This window comes from Amblyomma americanum, chromosome 7, assembly GCF_052857255.1.
Source record: "Amblyomma americanum isolate KBUSLIRL-KWMA chromosome 7, ASM5285725v1, whole genome shotgun sequence".
NCBI classification, from domain to species: Eukaryota; Metazoa; Arthropoda; class Arachnida; order Ixodida; family Ixodidae; genus Amblyomma; species Amblyomma americanum.
This window is the reverse complement of record NC_135503.1, coordinates 172,712,471-172,731,639: the sequence shown is the minus strand read 5'-3', so window position 1 is coordinate 172,731,639 and position 19,169 is coordinate 172,712,471. Positions and strand designations below refer to the sequence as shown.

Sequence of the window (19,169 nt, the reverse complement as noted above, 5' to 3'; positions counted from 1 at the left end):
TTGATGGGGGTGATTAGGAGACTTGTTTAGGCTTAATAATCACTCTGTGACGTCATAATTAACAAGTCACGTGATTATGTTTATTCGCTTAAAACTCAGTAATTAATGACAGCATAAAACGAATTAGATATCTGGAATCCTCTAGATGAGTAGAAAACACTAAAATTGATATTAACTAATGAAGTTCATATTTGTTATGGTTGGGCTTAAATTTAATTGCTTATAATTATTATCCGATGAAGTCATTATCTAACTAACGGTGTATTCGTAACGGACTCGATCAGTAAAACATGTTACACACCAACATTGCCTAATGAGGTTAATGTTTAGGCTTAACATGGCGGCTGTGACACCAACTCTCGGCAGCTACACTTTCTTACCTCATGGCGACCGGGTGCCTACCGCCTTGAGGTAAGGAAAAATGGCTCTCCAAAGAGTATGAAAACTTTTTTTGCCAAATTGGTCAAAATATCCGACCTCAAGGCGGTAGGAGCCCACTCGCTGCGAGGTATGGAAACATAGTCTAACCACGTGGTAATGCATCGCATGGGCAATAGATGGCGCTACCAAACAGCTAATGCTCGTTACTTCAACATCTCCCAGATGGTGGCGGCAAATTTTTTTTTTTTTTTTTGCCTCGTGCGCCATTCTGAACGTCGAGACGTTCCGGGCTTCTCCCGTGAGAATTCAAGTTAGCCGACGTAACTTTTTTAAATATTGGCTTCATCGTTTATTTGCCTACACAATTAAAAGAGGTCACTAGTTCCAGGCCATATATAGCAATGTATAATACGTACGAGTTTGCTATGCTAGCTACGCTACGACTTTATACCTATCTTAAAAAGTGTTTCTCTTGGTTTCAATTTGTGGTCTTAATCAATCCGAAATATTAGAGAGAATATTTTATTGTTAGAAGTTAATTGAATAGAAAGTATAAGAAAAGACAACATGAAATCGGTGGGACTCGAACCTGCGACCTCCTAATTCAGCGTTAGGCGCTCTATCTAGTGAGGAAGAGCGGCGGCGATTCAATCTGTTGTGTTCTATGTTGCGCACCCTAAGCTTGAGAGTGTTTACCAGCGTCATCCTCGTTCATAGCGGCGAATGTTATTAAATGTAGGGTGGTCTCTCTACCTTGTACTGCCAACGTCGTAATCGTTGCTTAAAGAACCACCCTTCATGCACCAAGCTGTCAGCATAGGACAGCTGTGAACGGGAATCGAGCGGTGGGGATTTTAGAAGATAGATCAGGTGTCTTGTCTTCGATGGTCCACACGGAATGCGTAAATTACTGCAAGTAGCCAAGATGAACAAACATCGTATGGCTAATGTGCGTCAGGTTACCTCGTGCTGAGGCGGATATTCGTGGTTCTTAATCATTGCTACGAAACTGTACCTCACTCGGTGCTAATGAAATATTTTTAATATTATGTTTGTTAAGTACAGTGCGGAATCCGACAACGCACTGTCATCACCGTAATCGCAATACAGGTGTTTAACCAAATTCGCCGCTTGCACCAGGCTTAAGCATTCGTAAACTGCGTAAAAATATAGCGAATGCTTTGGATATATTGTGCACTAATGTTTTAGCTGCACTTTAGTTTGCTCACTCGTCCTCATAGTGTTTGACATCCATGCAGGTTACCCATGGGATCTTTCCTTCCAAAAACGCAGTTACTCTTCTCGTTAACAGAGTGTACTGAGGGTCGAGTTGGCAGACATAATATTTGAATGAAGAACCAAGCGTTTAGAGAACAAGCAGAAAAAGCGACGACACCTTCTGATCTGAATGGAAGTGGCCTTTCTGGGGCAATTTTCTGTCTAGGCTATTAATGCGAATTTGCCCCTTTCGGCAACAACCCTCCTGCTTCATCTTTCATCTGCAATCTTGGAACAACGTCCTCATCAGACCTCCTCGCCCGCGGTCAGCGGCAAAGGGCAAGTTATGAATACTGAAGCTTTCTATGCAGTCTGCACTGCGCTGTTGGACAACGTAGAGGAAGGACCATTCATTCGCAGGTCAGAGCTCGCGTGGGATGTTGTGCCTCCGATTTGCTTTTAGGATAGCGCGAAATGCGGCTCATGCCAAGTTTGGCAAAGTCACCTAAAACAGGCTGCAGCATGTTCGGTTGCAAGTGTTTTTGCATACTTAAAGTTGCTCTTTGAGAAATAGCAAGCGTGAAGTCGCGTGGTCAATTCAGAAAGGCATAGGTAATTCAAGTCAAGCCATAACTGAGCGCTTTCAAAAGATTACTGGAATTGCCACTTATTATTCGCAACAAGAGCATGGAGACGGATGTGAAGCAGCGGCGTAATCTCATATCGTGCTGGATGATTTCTTTTTCAGCAGGGTTATGGGATGTTATTGGAGTCTCAGCATCCGCTTTTTGTACAGAGACGCCCAGCTCGAACACAATGAACATTTTCTGGTACCATTGAGGAACTAACCTGAATATGTTTGCTGCTACTCACCAGTGTTCAGATTTTTTGACGCTTGAACAAACCACCAAAGGCAGTCGTACTGAACTTAATTGAAAAACCTTCTTGAAGCAGCCGTATTGACCAGCAAATCTTGACGCATAAAATCCGCTTCCCTTATAGCGGAAAGAAAAGTAATTCCGTGAACAAAGAAAAAAAGAAGAATTACCACACGAGGGCTTCTTTATGTTCTCTTCTGCAAGCATGTGTTCTGAAAAGAATATTTCAATTGACACAGATGGCCTGCGCCCTCCTTCTCTTTCATCGGAACACATGGGATTGAATCATTTCCTCTGAGTTTGACAGGAGGAAATTGTAGGAAATTGTAGTCCTTCGAGGCGCATTTCGCGCAGGTTTTGTGGCCGCGGCAAGTTTGTGAGCCGTGGCCAAACTCGTGACAATTCAAACATCGGCGTGGATTGGGTATATAATGTCTGACGTTGACTTTCAACTATCCCACTTCGATCGTTTAAGGAAAAGTGCTGGTGTTAAATGTGAGGACCATTTGTTTGGTATCTATTCCTTTGTTATCCTTGCGGACTTTGATTCGGTGAACGTCAATTACATTCTAGTCGATGAGCCCTTGAATCATTTCGGCCCAGTTAAATGGATGAAGTCACTTTCTGAGATAACGCCTCGGACTGTGTTAAGAGCTCGGTTGGGATTCACAGAGACCGTGATGTCCCCTATGGAAGAAATGCTTGAGAGTTTCGACCATTGGATGCTCTCGCGCAATTCAAGAAGTAGATTGCCGCTGGCCATTTTGGATACCTTGTAGCCAGGGCCCAAGGCATCTGTTAAGTATTTGGACACAAGAAATGGTGATATTATTCGGGCTGGTTTTGTTCGCATTCACTGTGGATAGCATGAAACTTTGAAAATGTTTGTTTCTTTATAGGGAAAAAATCTGCTTTCTTCAGCCCTCTTTTTAGAGAGCGGTCACGTTTGGAAAAGGAATGAGCCACAAAAATTTAGTTTTTCGGTCATGGTGTCAGCCACCTACCATGGAGCCTAACTAGGGGACGGGACAGGAGCTTGCTAGCAAGCCCTGCCCACGCTAGCTGTACACACTAACTATAACCAAATACGGCAAAACACAGGGCAGTTGGCCACACAAGGATAACCCTCGCCGCCTATGAAAAGTGAAAAACTGAGAAGAGAGGAGGATGCAGGAAAGTTGTAAGATAGATGACAGGAAAGTGAAAGACAGGGGGGAGGACAAGAAAAGGCGACTGCCGATTTTTCTCGGTCGGGTCAGGAAGGAGGTGCCGTCAACAGGAAGCTGGGGCGAAAGTGGTGTGTTGCCTCCGCCGAGGGGCCTTAAAGGTCCTAACGCTCGGCATCGGCTCAACAATCAGGATCCCCTTTCCCCCAACACGGCGATGCCACGCACGGCGAAGCGTGGGTGCTCGGGTCCGTGATGACGCACTTTTCACCATCATCCCCATGGGGGGATGTCCCTGCGGATGCTCGGGAGCCCGTGGTGTCGCCACTCACCAACGATGGATGCATGGATGAATGGATGGACGGATGGATGGATGGACGGATGGACGGATGGATGGACGGATGGATGGATGGACGGACGGACGGACGGATGGATGGATGGATGGATGGATGGATGGATGGATGGATGGATGGATGGATGGATGGATGGATGGATGGATGGATGGATGGATGGACGGACGTACGGATGGTTGCATGGACGGACGGACGGACGGACTGGTGGGCGGGCGGGCGGGCGGATGGATGGATGGATGGATGGGTGGATGGATGGATTAATGAATGAATGAATTAATTAATAAATGAATGAATGAATGAATGAATGAATGAATGGATGATGGATGGTTGGATGGATGGATGAATGGATGGATGGATGGATACCGCTGAACCCTTTAAATCGGGCTGTGGCTCAAGCCACCTAGCCATGAATTATGAAATATTACTCTTCTCTTGATTTTACCAACCAATCAGATAACCTTCGCTTGGTTACTTCTACCCGCTTAAAATCTAATTTCCCTTCACAGTTATTGAACCCCAATGCCTTGGATAAATCAGCCCTGCTGCTTTCCACTGTAGGGTGAAGCCCTTTACAAAAAAAGTACGAAGTGTTCAGCCGTTTCCTCCTCCTCTCGGCACGCAACACACAGCGTGTCTATCTAGTGGCACCTGACTCTATATGTACTAGTCCGCAAAACTCCCGTCCTTGCCTCACACAACAAAGAGCTTTTTCTACAACTATCATAGATATTTTCTTTGGCAATTTTCTGCTTAAAACACCTGTATGTTCTCAGTGCTGATTTCGTCAGCATTCCTGTTTTCCACAGAGCTCTCTCTGTTTTTTTAACATTTTTCTTAACCGATAATTGCTGATTTGCCCCCTACTGCTGTTCAGATATTTGCTTGTCAATTTTCTAGTTCGCTTTCTCCATTTCGTGTCAACATTTCAGATATACAGGTATCTGAAAACTTTCCTACCCCACTGCTCTTCCCCATTTTTCTCAATCGCTCCTCAAATGCTATCTTACTGCTAGCTTCAATAGAAATAGGTAGCGCCACCTAGCAGACCAGGTTTTGTATTTTTTGACGCTTTCTTCGTTTTGTGCTTATCTGGCTTTTGTAGTAAGAACAGTAACATTGACTCACATTTTACGTAACAGCCAGACGGTGCCAGGGTAGCTGTAACAAAGTAGCGCAAGGCGCACAGCGCGGAAGTGGGGCCGGGGTGGCGGAATTTTTGGCGAGCACGCCATCGTTGGAATGCAACTCGTAAAGATCGACTAGCTCAATCGTGCAAATTTTCCAGCATCGCGCATTCGCTTACCAGCCACAACTGAAATCACAAACTGAGACATTTAAGGCAGGCTTAAAAAGAGCAGAAACAAGCAGAAGCGCCAAAACAAGCCGGAAGCCCTCAATCCGGAGGCCCAAAGACTTCAGCCGACGCCTGAGTCCACTTGTTAAGCCATGCAGGCCTGGCTTGGGACGAGATTTAGAAGAGCTGGTCCGTCTCGGAGTGCCGCCTCAGCAAGATGTAAAATTTGTGGACAGCTCGCCTTGGTTGCATCAATGCTCCTCATTAAGATCGATGAGCTCGGTTGAGCTTTCGAGCTTTGTGAAATAGAGAAGGCTATATTCGCACATTAGTTAAGGGAGTTTATTGGTAAAAAAAGCAGAAATCATTAAAAGTTCCCAGTTCAGGGTCAGCAATGGATTCGTGCGTGCGCTGAGTTCTGCATTCATCATCATCATCATCATCATCAGCCTTACTACACCCACTGCAGGGCAAAGGCCTCTCCCATGTCTCTCCAATTAACCCTATCCTTTGCCAGCTGCATCCACCCTTTGCCTGCAAACTTCTTAATCTCATCCGCCCACCTAACGTTCTGCCGCCCCCTGCTACGCTTACTTTCTCTTGGAACCCACTCCGTTACCCTTAAAGACCAGCGGTTATCCTGCCTTCGCATTACATGCCCTGCCCAAGCCCATTTCTTTCTCTTGATTTCGACTAGGATGTCATTAACCCGTGTTTGTTCCCTCACCCACTCTGCCCGCTTCCGATCTCTTAACGTTACACCTATCATTTTTCTTTCCATGGCTCGCTGCGTTGTCCTTAACTTAAGCTGAACTCTTTTCGTTAGCCTCCACGTTTCTGCCCCGTAGGTGAGTACCGGTAAGATCATGCTGTTGTACACTTTCCTCTTGAGGGAAATTGGTAAACTGCCACTCATGATCTGCGAGAATTTGCCATAGAATTTGAGTTCTGCATTAGGTGGAGCCAAATATAATCGCAGCCCACGTCTCTCTCCGAGGCCCTGAAATGATACGGTCAAAACACAGTGTAAAGATGAGGAATGGTTGTAAAAAATTTGTTTCAATGTGATGGAATTACAAAATATGCAAATGACATTTACACTCAGCCTTTAGGGTACGACGCGATAGCGTATGTATACTGTATTAGCTTTCCATACTGAGCAGTTTGACACATTTGAACACATTTTTCATTTTTCTTCAATTGATGCGATTAACGGATCAATTACACACTCTAAATTTTGTTAATAAGCACCATCAAGCATTGGCTTTCTGTTATGAGCTATTTTACGCCTTTGAAGCCCCCTTTTTTATTTTATGACACACCAATCATTCATATCAATCAGCACCATAAATTACCATAATACAATTTTTATTTCCTCAGCCCCCGATTGTTTCAGACACGGGGCGCCGACTACGCCGACGGCTTTTCGATAGAACGAGCTGAATACTCTATCGCGGAATGTTGAGCAGTAGTTTTTACTTCGACAGAGGAAGGCGGTCCCTACGCCACTGTGGCATCAATTTAGCGCTTCCGAAGGAATTGCCATTCTCTGTAAACTACAGAAAGCGCACGACACATCTGCTACTTGTTAACTGCAAGAAACAACCTGAAAAGGTGCCTTGAAGTGAGCCGGCATGTTAACACAAATGCAAAATCAACAGTTCTTGGAAAACGAGCTCTTGAGCGAGTTGGTCACTTGTCTTAAGCATAGTAGCAGCGCAAAAAAACACACACAAAAGAAGAACTAGAAACCAAGAGACACGCGCATACATTGCACTCACAACTGATTTTATTCCAAGATATGAAAGTGAAATATATAGGCTACGTCGCGCATGCGCGTTAAGACAAAGAAAGAAAGAAGGTGTGCCATCACAACATTCTGAACATACATCTTATCTTGTAGCAGAAAAAAGTGCACGTTCCGAAATATACAGCAGAATAACGTATTGCTAATACAGTCACTTGCCCCATTTCTTTATATGGAAGGCTTCCAATAGCTCACGTGTGGTCTGGTCTTTACCTTTTCCTAGGACTACAGTACTTTCAAAATGAGGCTAACACTTGCAAGAACTTCAGTTCTGAACTAAGCGCACGTCCTGACTGTTTTGTAAATTTAGATGGTGCTCCCTGAGTCGTTCGTTCAGGCATCTGATTGTTTGGCCTACATAAGGTTGCCCGCAAGGCAGCGGTTCCTCGTATACCACTCCTGTTTGGCGACGCTAACATGGCCTGGCATGCTTTTTTGCGCAACCCTTGTTTTTTGCGGACTCTGCTGGAGATACGAGGGCATAGCTTGGATAGTTTTTCGGGAGCGGTAAAAACGAGAGGTACCCCAAACCTGCCCGCAACTTTCTTCAGGTTGTGCGAAATTTTATGCAGGTAGGGGACAACTTCCGGTCGCACGCTCCTTTTATATTCCCTTGTGTTCAGGCTCTTTGCGCGTTTCTTGACTTTTTTAAAAAGGGTCTCGGCAACCGCCGTCATGACCGACTCAGGGTACCAAGACTCCCCTAATCTTTCCAATTGACTATTAAATCTGTGTTCCATTTCGTGTTCGCACGATTTCTCCAGTGCTGATTCTGGGCAAAGGCTTTACAATGCTGCGCATTGTAAACCTTTAGGGTAAACATTGTATACATTATTATTCCAAGAAATGGGAGAAAGCCAAGCACAAAGTCTCGCGCGTAAGGGGTTCAAGGGTTGGATGCGAAGCAATGGTAACAGCAGAATATACAGTGTGACTACTGTGAATGGGTAGCAGTTACCTTATCCATTCATGAAATTACTGACATTTGTCGCGTTCTTTTGTGTGCGTTGTTATCACAGACTATGTGTGTGCGTGTGTTCGCGCACGTGTGTCTGTGCGTTCGTTCGTGCGCGCGAGTGTTTTAACCCGAGAGCGTTAAGCTCTTGTCGCAGAAAAGCCGGTGTCGTCGGCGCCGGCCGTGAGCGAAAAATCCCCCTCTCCTCCTCCTCCTCGCAATGTACGCCACTGCCCCAACAGATAGCGCGCGATGGCAGCTCAAGGAAAGGAAGGGACGCCTGTCACATATTTCGGTGGACAACCCGGAACGCACCGCAAGGGAAAGAAAATGAAAGGAAAATTGGTTTTAAGGAAAGGCAGTGACGCGTCTGACATATCTCTCGGTCGGCTGCAGTGGGGCCGTGCGGGCACGCAGGACTCACGCGGTGAGCGCCGAACAACGCAGCGCACATCCAAAGCGCGTTCATCACGAAGCGTGCATGGATAGAAAAACTTTATTTTCGTCAGAGAGCATGTGTGGACGATTCCATGTCAGATGGCCATCAACCCATGGCTGACGGCGACCTGGGTGGCCCACTCCACGGCCCTGGTCTGGACGACCGGGTCTGAGCTGGCCAACACGGCCTCCCACTGCTCGAGGGAAGGATCACGCATAATGTCCGCCGGTGGTGGTGCTATGCTACAGCTCCATAATATGTGGTCATAGGTTGCCACTTCGTGACACCATTTGCACTCCGGCTGAATGTCCGGGTAGATTTTGCTCAATACGTATGGGTTGAAGAAACATCTAGTCTGCAATCGTCGCCAGACGGATTCCTGCGCCTTCACCAATTGCTTGTCCGGGGGTGGGTAAATCCTCCGCTCAAGTCTGAAATGATTAGTAATGTCATGAAAGGATACCAGCCCATCTCTCGTGGACCTTCCCGGGACGTCCAGCTCACCTACTCGGCTGACGAAACCTCGAGCATTCATGTGAGCCGTCTCGTTCCCAGGGTTCCCAGAGTGTGCAGGTACCCAGACAATTTCCGTCTCCGTAATCCCTCGCTCCGTGGCCCGATTCAGCAACCGCGTCGCTGTGACAGATATTCTGCCCCTCGCCAAATTTCGGATGGCTGTTTTTGAATCGCTGAAGATCAGGTCAGCATTACTACTAGTCATAGCTAGTGCTATCGCCGCTTCCTCTGCAGTTTCTGGGGAGCGGGTTTTGACTGATCCAGAGGCGATCAAGCGTCCTCGCCCGTCCACCACCGCAATTGCAAATGCATCCTTGTCCTTATACTCGGCGACATCTACATAGACTGCCCCGTTGTACTGCCCGTACTTAGCATGTAAAGCTTTGGCTCTTGCCTTCCTGCGGTCCTCATGATGTATCGGATGCATGTTCTTGGGCAAAGGTTTTATGTACAAGCCCTTGTGCATTTCCCGCCTCATCTGAATTTTCGTGTCACCGGCTGGAACGTCAACTCCAATGCCGATCCTTTCCAATATGTCCCTTCCTGCTTTTGTTTTTGAAAGCCTACCGAGCTGCATCACCAAGTGCGCCTCCCGTAGTTCTTCTAGGGTGTTGTGCACCCCTAATCCCAGCAGCCTGTCTGTAGACGCATTTTGAGGCAACCCAAGGGCCGCTTTATACGCCTGCCTAATCATAGCCTCCACCTTTCCTCTTTCCGCCGCGTCCAACTTCAAATAAGGCGTCGCCTACACTATTCTACTGAGCACAAATGCCTGCACTAGCTTACACAAATCTTTTTCCTTAACACCTCTCTTACGATTGGCGATTCTCCTGATTAGCCGCACGGTAGCATTGACCGTATTTTTATGCCTTTGCAAGGACTCGCAATTCTTCCTGTTAGTCTGCAGATACATACCCAGGATCCTGATCGTTTGGACCTCAGCGACCAGTACTCCCCCCACTTCACCTCTAAAGGTGGTGGCGGCGTATAGTGCCTCGCATGTATCCCTCTTGGTTTATCCCTCAGAACAAAAAGCTCGGACTTGGGCTGAGAGCACGAGAGTCCTGCTTCCCCTGCTAGCTCCTGCACAATATCCACCGCCTGTTGTCGAGTTTCTTCCAACTGTGCGTCACTGCCTCTTGTTACCCATAGAGTAATGTCATCCGCATAAAATGTATGTTTAAGTCCCGATATCCCTTGCAGCCTGGGTGGTATCTTGATCAAGGCGAGATTAAATAGGAAGGGCGATAATACTGACCCTTGCGGTGTCCCCCTGCCCCCCAATGGGAAGGGATCCGATTTCATTTCTCCGACTACAATCTCCGCAGTCCTACCCTCCAGAAACGATCTGATGTACCGGAAGGTTCTACCCCCCGGTCCTATGTCTGATAGGTTCCTCAATATTGCCTCATGGGTAACATTGTCAAAGGCCTTAGTGAGGTCGAGCCCCAAGATAGCCTTGGTGCCCGCGCCGTACCCAGGATCAACCACGTCTTTTTTGAGCTGTAACATGACGTCCTGCGTCGATAAATTAGCCCTGAAGCCAATCATTGTTTCAGGTATCAACTCATTGTCCTCTACATAACCCTGAAGCCTGTTCAATACCACATGCTCCATCAATTTGGCCAAGCACGACGTTAGCGAGATGGGACGCAGATTCTCAATGCAGAGCTTCTTCCCTGGTTTAGGAATAAATGTAATCCTAGCATGTTTCCACTCTGGCGGAATCTCCCCGGCCGCCCAATATTTATTCATCAAATTCGTGAGTGCCCCCACTGACTTGAAATCCAGGTTCCTCAGCATTTTATTAGTAACCCCGTCCGGACCCGCTGCTGACGTGGTACGAAGCTGGCCCATTGCAAACTCCACTTCCGCCACCGTAAAGTCTGCATCCAATTCAAGGTTTTCCTCTCCCGAGTAATCCGGCAAGCAACCGCCCGCCTCTCTTTTTATGTAACGACTTCGGAGTTCATGTATAAATTCCCCAATCGTGCCTTGATACCGATGCACTAACCTAGCCATTTGCCCCTTTTGCGCAGATTTGGTTGCGGCCGGGTCTAAAAGGTGCCTCAACAACTGCCATGTTTTTTTGCATCCGAAATGCCCATTCATCCGGTCACAAATCTGCCCCCACTGTTGACACTGCAACTCCAATGTGTAGGCTTCGATTTCTCGTTCTAGCTTGGCCATCTTCCTACGGAGGACACCATTATGCCTTTGTTTCCTCCACCTCCGAAGGAGACTCGCATGTGCTTCCCACATGTGTAACAATCTAGAGTCAGCCGTAAAGCCCTCCTCCTCCGTCGGAACCTCTTCTGTGGTTCTCTTCACGGCCTGCTTGAGCGTGTCAATCCAGGCTCCTAAGTCCTCGATTTCCCCGTTCACTATGTCATTCCTGTATTGCCGAAATCGGTCCCAGTCCGTCACTCGAGTTCCTTTCACCGTGTCTTTGTGCTTAGCAGCACTAAATATCGTGGAAAGGATATAGTGATCACTTCCCAGTGGCTGTCCCGTGTTTACCCACTGTGCATCCCTGATACCATTCACAAATGTGAGGTCTGGAGAGGTGTCTATGCTTAAGCTGTTGCCTATCCTGGTATGATCTAGCGGGTTGTTTAAGATCGTCCATCGCAGGTCCTGGGCAACCTGCCGCTAGCCGTTGCGTCTTTATCAGAAGGTCTGGCAGGCCCACCCCCTTATCTTTTGGAGAAGAGTATACATTAAGAACAAATAGACTCTTATCGTCCTTTCTTTTGGGCAAAATCTCCAGCAGGACGTAGTCCTCCCTGCTGCTATCTATGGTATGCTGAATCACTGTGGTGTTGCGATGGACTAACACGGCCGTGAAGACGCTCAATACGCCCCCTCTATCAATCTCTGGTGGTGTAAATGTCTTAAATCCCGGTAATTTCACCGAGCCGCTAGCCTCCTGCAAAGCTATAATGTCCGGCTTACTATCCAGATTTTGTATGTGCAACTGCAGGTTCCCCCGCTTGCGACGGAAGCCCCTGCAGTTCCACTGCCAAACCTCAATTTGCTGGCGAGGGGCCATGGTGAAGCCCTAGGTTCACTAACATCGGCTCTTGGCCGATTACGGGAGGCAATCTAACCTCTAGCATAGCATTTAGCTGTTTAAACATGTCCATTACCTGGGTCTGGAAACCCCGCATGTCATTGGTGAAGGCGTCAAGACGCTCCTCAATGTTGCCTAGTCTAGCTTCTATCCTGTCGACCCGGCGATCCAGCCTATCCTGTCTTTCTTCCAGTTTTCCTGCTCTCTCCGCAAGGGTAAGCATGTCTCTCTTAAGACAAGTGACTGTAAATACTGGCTGCGGCGTGTCTGCCGCCGAAGTTTCTGCTACTCTCTTTGCACAAGCTCCCTCATCTGCCGGAGGTGGCCTTTTGACCGTCCCCCGATTCTCCACTTTCTCCACTTCCATAGCTGTGTTATCGTCCACGCGAGAAGCGTTCGCCTGCGCCGCTTGCTGTGGGGCTTGGGCCAACGGCGTCTGTACCCTGTCTTCTCTGCCGGGTTTAAGCCCGCGTTCCATCCCTGCAATCCTAGCTTCCATCTTTTTGATAGTTTCGGCTTGCTGCAGCACCTGCCTTTGTAGCTCCCTCTCTCGAGCAGTCTCATTTTGGGAGCCCGCGTTGGGCCAGCTCACCTTTTTCCTCGTGGCACTTGGGCTTCTTCCATGACCGGAACCTTGCCCTCCTCCTTTGCCAGGCTCGGGTCCGGGCAGTGGCGGGAAGGAAGCTGACCGGTCCCTGCTCTTGCTATCGCCTCTCGCACCGCTAGATGACCGCTTCCTGGGCCTCGAACGCCGCTCCTCCTTGCCCGTCTGGCTCTTGTCCTCGTTGCTCTGCTGCAGACCCGTCGGCTGCTGACGGGCTAGGCGAAACTTGCAGTTCCGACTTCCCGTGCTGTGCGCCCCATGACACACGATGCAGTCCGGCGTGCAGGTCAGCGACTCTCCCTCCGGTGGTGCAGGATGTTCTTTCCCGCAGCGGCGACACAAGTTAGTCTTCGGACGATAGCAAACGTCCGCCCGATGTCCCACTCGTCGGCAGTTATAGCAGGTCTCGACTAACTCTCTATATGGGATCACAGCGTACAGACAGTTCCAATAAATGACTTGCCGGGGAACGCGCTTCCCCCAGAACGTGATCTGAATCGCCTTTGACTTGCCCAAAGGTCTGGCATCCAAAATTTTCATGTCTTCATTCCTCTTCAAGAATCCTGCGCGAATTTCTGCCAGTGGGCATCCGTTGTACGCATTGTAAATTACTCCGCACACAGAATTCTCCGGCGCCGCCACGTACGCCGAAACCGCAAGGTCACGACCGCCCAGCTGGAGCGTCTTGACATTCGCATATGCCCCACTACGATTCATACACGGCGTGCTCACCGTCATCGTGTTGTTTCTCTCATTGACCCGCACCAGGTCTTCTTCCACCGCAGTCGCGTTCGTCAGCTTCGCTGCCGCTCTCAGGGCCCATCCGAGCTCCCTAGGCGTCACTATGCTCAAGTCCCAATTCTTGGGCCGGCACACAACCTTGAAATCCTTGGCTGGCATCTGAAGAAACGGTCCCCGTTTCTTCCACACCGGCGCTTTCCCCCGCTTGACTTGGGCTGCTCCGTGCGTCTGGCGCCCGTCGCTGCCCGCCTGTTTCTCGGTAGGCCTACTCTCGGTGTGGTCCCCGTACACAGTCTTCTTGAAGCGATCTTGCGCCTTCAAAACCCAGGCCCATTCTCCCGCCTCGAATTCTTCGGGCGTTATAGATTCTCCCTCAACGGAGTACTCCATCATCTTTAGCCTCGCAAAGGCCCACTACCAGAAGGCACGGCCCTGGAGCCCGGCGCCGTAGGTGTCGGCTCGGCCTATAGATTAGGCCTAATTTTGCCGCACCGTGGTCGAGTACAAATCGTGAAGAAAACCCCTAAAAGGGGGAACACTTGCCAAAATATGGTGTCCACAGGTACAGGGCAACTTCCTGCAGACGATTCCACAAAAAGCAAGACCAAGGCACAGCGCGTTCCACCGAAAAACGGTCTCAAGGCGGGAGCTCATGCGGAACACGTCCGCTCAGCGTCCGCTCAGCGTCGTAAAAACACGAAGCGTGCAGCTTGCTGCCCGTTCGTTCGGTGCGGAAGCTATGCTGGCGTTCGTGGTATCGCGTTTGTCAAGAACGATGTGCCGACGAACTACGACTGCAACTTCAGTCCCGCACGTTTGGGCAAGGCGCCTGGCAGCGCTTCTACGTCGTTTGCCGCTCCGCGCGTCCGTTTCACCGCACGTAGCAGAGCGATTTGTCTAATGGGCAAGGCGTCGCACCGAACGGCGATAGCGTTCCGTGGACTCCCTGGCAGTGCTGCGACACGCTGTCACGCTCTACTCTTAGAGGAAAAGCTTAAGCGTCTTCCAATTTTTATTCAACTTAGTTCCCTTGCCCATCCTTCCAATGTGGTATCAGCAGCATTACGTAAATAAATATCAGCAGCATTACGTAAATAAATAATGCATTCCTACCGCTTAATTCATAATTACACGCCCTCGAATAGCAAGAAATACTGTATTGTGAGGCGGACGTGAGGCAGAGCAGAAGACCGTGAAAGGCGGAGGCAAAAATTAATCAAAGTAGGACATAAAAGAGTACGGCAGGTAGAACACCAGCGGTCCCCGCTGGAGCAAAAAGCGTGCATAGAAAAGGAACCAGCGAAAATAGACGCAAGACAAGAACAAAGGAGGCACACACCACAACGCTGGACTTACAACTGATTTATTGCGATGAAGAATCGCTCATTTTAAAAGAATTTCCTGCCTGCGCACCCACCCTACAGACAAAACACTTCGCGCACCACATGATGACATGCCTACTATAACGATAAAAACTTGTACTCCTTTTCAGTGATAATCACAGACGGCTCGCTGACGCATTTCTGCTTATTCTTTCTGATCATGAATGCCTCCAATAGCTCACGCTCACGTTTAGATTTCCCCCGCCTGATAATGCTGGCAATGTGAAAACTAGGAGAACATTTGCTGTCCTTAACATGTAAGGCTAGATTGCTGCCTGTGCCTGTGCCCAAAGTTGTGCGATGTTGCCTCAGGCGCTCATTCAAGCATGCTCCAATTTGGCCTATGTAGATTTTCCCGCATGACAATGGGATTGAATACACCACGCCCACTGCGCATGTGGTGAACATAGTCTGGTGTTTTGTGTTGCAAACACCGGTTCTGCGCATGTCTGCAAAGGTTTGGGCGCACAAACCGGACAGTTTGCAAGGAGCAGAAAATGCCATAGTGACACCAAACTTCTGAGCTACTTTTTTCAGACCATGTGAAGTCTTGTGGAAGTAAGGCATGACTTCCAACTTTCTTGTTGGCACTTCTACTGGCCTGGCATCCTTTGATGATAACTTCAGTTTTTTCCCCAAGGATTCCGCCACCGCCATCAAAACCGAGGGAGGAAACCCAGAACATTGTAGCCGTTCAACCTGCTCCGCCAGACTTTGCTGCATCAAATGAGGGCAACTCTTCTTTAAGGCATTCAAAAAACGTAAGTTTGCAATGCTGCGCTTCACTAACTTAGAATGGGCCGAATCATACGGCAACAGTGCCTTCTCAGACCTGGGCGCATATTTCCAGCACACGTGTTGATTGGGTAAAAAAGTCAATTCTAAATCCAGGAACCTAATGGTCTTGTCAGAAGGAATCTCATGCGTAAAAACCAAGTTCTTAGAACAAGTGCTAAAAATACTTAAAATCTGGTCTGCCACAAGGGTAAACTGGTCAGTTTCGGTTAAGTTCAAAATTACTAAAAAATTGTCAACATATCTAAAACCCTTACAGCACGTGTGTCGTTTAGAGATCTCTGTAGCATCGAGTCAAATTTTGCTAAAAAAATGTTGCACAGCACCGGCGCAACACAGGAGCCGATACAGATTCCATGTTTTTGCACAACATACTCATCTTCATGCTGTGCTATCGTAGAATTCAAGTACACTTTTAAACGTGTACTTATCCTTCCTCATGAGGAACTTAATGTGCAGTGCAGATATTGACTGGTATTCAGTGTGTTCATTAACCTCGAAATGCCAAGGAATAGATGGATGGCAAAGATGTGCTACATCATGCAGGATGATGTGGGTTACTTCTCAGTATATCGACATAGAAGTGTATCGGGAACTCTTCAAAGTTTAGAGTGCAGCTACCAGTCAGTCCTTCCTTTCAATTACTCAAACGTATAGACGTGAAACCATTAAATCGTAGCTCAGTTAGGCAGCTTTGACGGCATTAGCCTTTTATTTTGAAGGAAACATGATAAGCACAGTGACTTTCTATACAGCCGCACATGATAATGTTCATAATCATGATAATTTGGGCATTGATCTCATCGCTAAAGGAATTCTAGTCTTCTCAGAAAACAGATGTGTGCTTTTTTAACATTTTTCGTTCTGTTCTCGATAACTTTTAACACCAATTTTTGTTGGCGACTGATGCCTTGATGTTTGTGCACAGGCAATCGCCAGAAAAAGGCACTGCACAAATTTAATATAGGCTGAATGGAATGAGCAAAAGGCGCCAGCAGTCAGGAATTGTGAAAATCACTCAACTTAACCGATATCACAGCATGTCAAATAGAACTTGAATGACGACCTGACGCCTTGTCACGGGGTGCTGAAAGGACTATAGACAAGTAAATTTTTTGTGCATTTTCTGTCAAACGATGCGTTACACACTAGGATACATAGATTACCGGGTGATATTTGCCTCCGTCTGCTAAAGAATTCATAACGGAATCTCTTCTCTCATGCTGTTTCGGTTTCATCGACGGCCAAACGACGACTGTGACGTCAAGTCGATGTTTTCGTCTCGTGATATACTAGAAAAACTAATACAATCCTTGATGTGTTGTGTTAATTTACTACGACATTTAAACTAGCCTCTTTCAATACCTGTAATGATAAAAGCCGACCTGTCAGCCATTATATAGTTCATTTTTTGCCCCATGTGAACTAAACCCCAACTACGCGTCACAGACCATCATTAGACTGATTATACCACAACCGAAACAGCGTCCAGAAATAACTCAGTTATAAATTATTTAGCTGCCTTCCAACAAAATTCCAAGGTGTTCCATGTATACGAAGGTCTAACGCATTATTTAAATGAAGAAAGCACACAAGCAAAAATTTGGCGTCTATAGTCCTTTAGAAAGTGAAGCAATGTAAACATCAAACTTGTTCTAATTTACATCGCATGCTTAATGTTGGTTGAAATATTCAGGCTAATTTTTACACTACCTTGCTACTTGGTATACTGCGGGACTTGCAAGGGGTAAAGCTGTTCTGCTTCAGGCATGATTGCTGCAGTATAATTTTGTTGCTAAAGTAATGTCACCCATTCGATTCAGATCCCATGCTATGTCTCAATTGAATTGCGCTTATTTCTGATTTTATGGAACTTTGTATTCCCATTTGGATAACCTTGGTCACGGCAAGTGCCGTAAAAACTTCATGAGTGGTATAATTATGCACTCTTTTCTTTGGCACTAATTATGAGCTTTTCTTCTCGCGCTTCTCAGAAGTAATGCATGCAGATTTTAAGTGCAAGAAACAAATTACATTCAGCTAGATTGCGCTGTTCGGGCCGTGTGTTACAGCCAAATTGTACATTGATGTCAGTGCAGGTAGTTTCGTTTCATTTTTATAGTATAATGTCCTAATTTCACCTATCGCAAGCAATAGCTCTCGCTGTTTAGCTATTCTTGTCATGTCCAATATTTTGATATACTAAGCCACCAAAACATGCTTAAGAATGTGGTTGAGGCTTGAGCAATTCGTGTAAATAAAGATGGTACTTTAATGCGGTGTGGGTGCTTGGTATCTCACAAAATGAATAAATAGCGTGGCTATCTGACGACATGAGTCCCTGGGGCGACTGTACACGTTCAGTATGTGCAAGCTGCGTTTTCCCCTGTGTTTGGGAAGAATTTCAGGCTTTCATTCTCTCTAAACTACCATACGCCCCCCCGTACTTACAGCTTAGCAAAAAAGAGAAAGACCAACTAGATGTTATTATCCGAAAGGCAGTTAAGACGGCGCTGGGACTCCCTTTATGCACATCCACTAAGCGATTACTAAAGCTGGGGATCCATAACACCATCGACGAACTAATAGAGGCCCACCGTGTAAATCAAATTGTCAGGCTCTCAACATCTAAGCCTGGCAGGAAAATATTACATAAGCTGAGAATCAGTCCACCCCGGGAAGTCGCTGACAAGATCGACATGCCCATGCAGATGAGATCACACATTACGACTCACCCCATACCAAATGGCATGGATGAGGAACATAACAAAGGACGGAGACTAGCCAGAGCTAGACATCTCTCTAAGCGCTGGGATGGAAACAAGGACACGATCTACGTCGATGCGGCTAGACCCGTTAACGGAGTCGCGGCATTTGCAGCAGTTTCACCCCAAGGGGGATATCATTGCAAGCAGCCTTATCCAAGCGGTGGATACCACATCGGCTGAAGAAGCAGCTAGCGATATCAAAGAACAGCGAGGCAACGGTTATGTCCGACTCACAAGCAGCGGTACCCAATTACCTCAGAGGCTGCGTTGGCGCTACGTGTTGGGAAATTTTGGAAAGGTCTAATCCTTCCAACATCCAGATCTTCTGGACGCCAGGGCACCTCTCAACGACGGGCAATGAGGCGGCCAACACAGCTGCTCGAGCTCTCCTCCTCCAAGCATCTGGCACGCAGCCTCTCTCTGACATAGTTGACAACCCCTCACCCTTACTAAGCTACGCAGAAATTACGGAGTACTATAAGATCACAAGAAGGAGATATCCTCTTCCTCAAAAAAACCTTAAGTAAATATGAAGAGCACATAATCAGGCGACTACAAACTAATACTCTGCCCAATCCTTACCTAATGAGTAAATGGTACCCAGAAACCTACCATTCGTCCTGCCCCTTCTGTGGAGCAGTTGGCACACTCTTTTACGCGGTTTGGGAATGTCAAGAAAACCCAGACTTGGACAGCAATCCCGATCCGACTCATGAGCGCTGGGAGGCAACCCTTCATAGCCATAGCCCACTCGACCAGAAATCGCTGGTTGAGAGGGGCCGCATTATGATGACGACCA

General features: G+C 47.4%; 1 protein-coding gene across 2 annotated transcripts in view; it reads right to left on the bottom strand.

The window, feature by feature from the left end:
* The window catches only part of LOC144097587 (uncharacterized), a 162,861-nt gene extending 160,307 nt beyond the window's left edge, over nucleotides 1–2,554 (bottom strand). For both annotated transcript variants that reach the window (XM_077630258.1, XM_077630257.1), the window contains exon 1: nucleotides 2,473–2,554. The gene's annotated coding sequence lies outside the window, so the exon portion shown is untranslated. The remainder of the gene's footprint in view (nucleotides 1–2,472) is intronic.
* Between the last annotated feature and the right edge of the window lie 16,615 nt (nucleotides 2,555–19,169).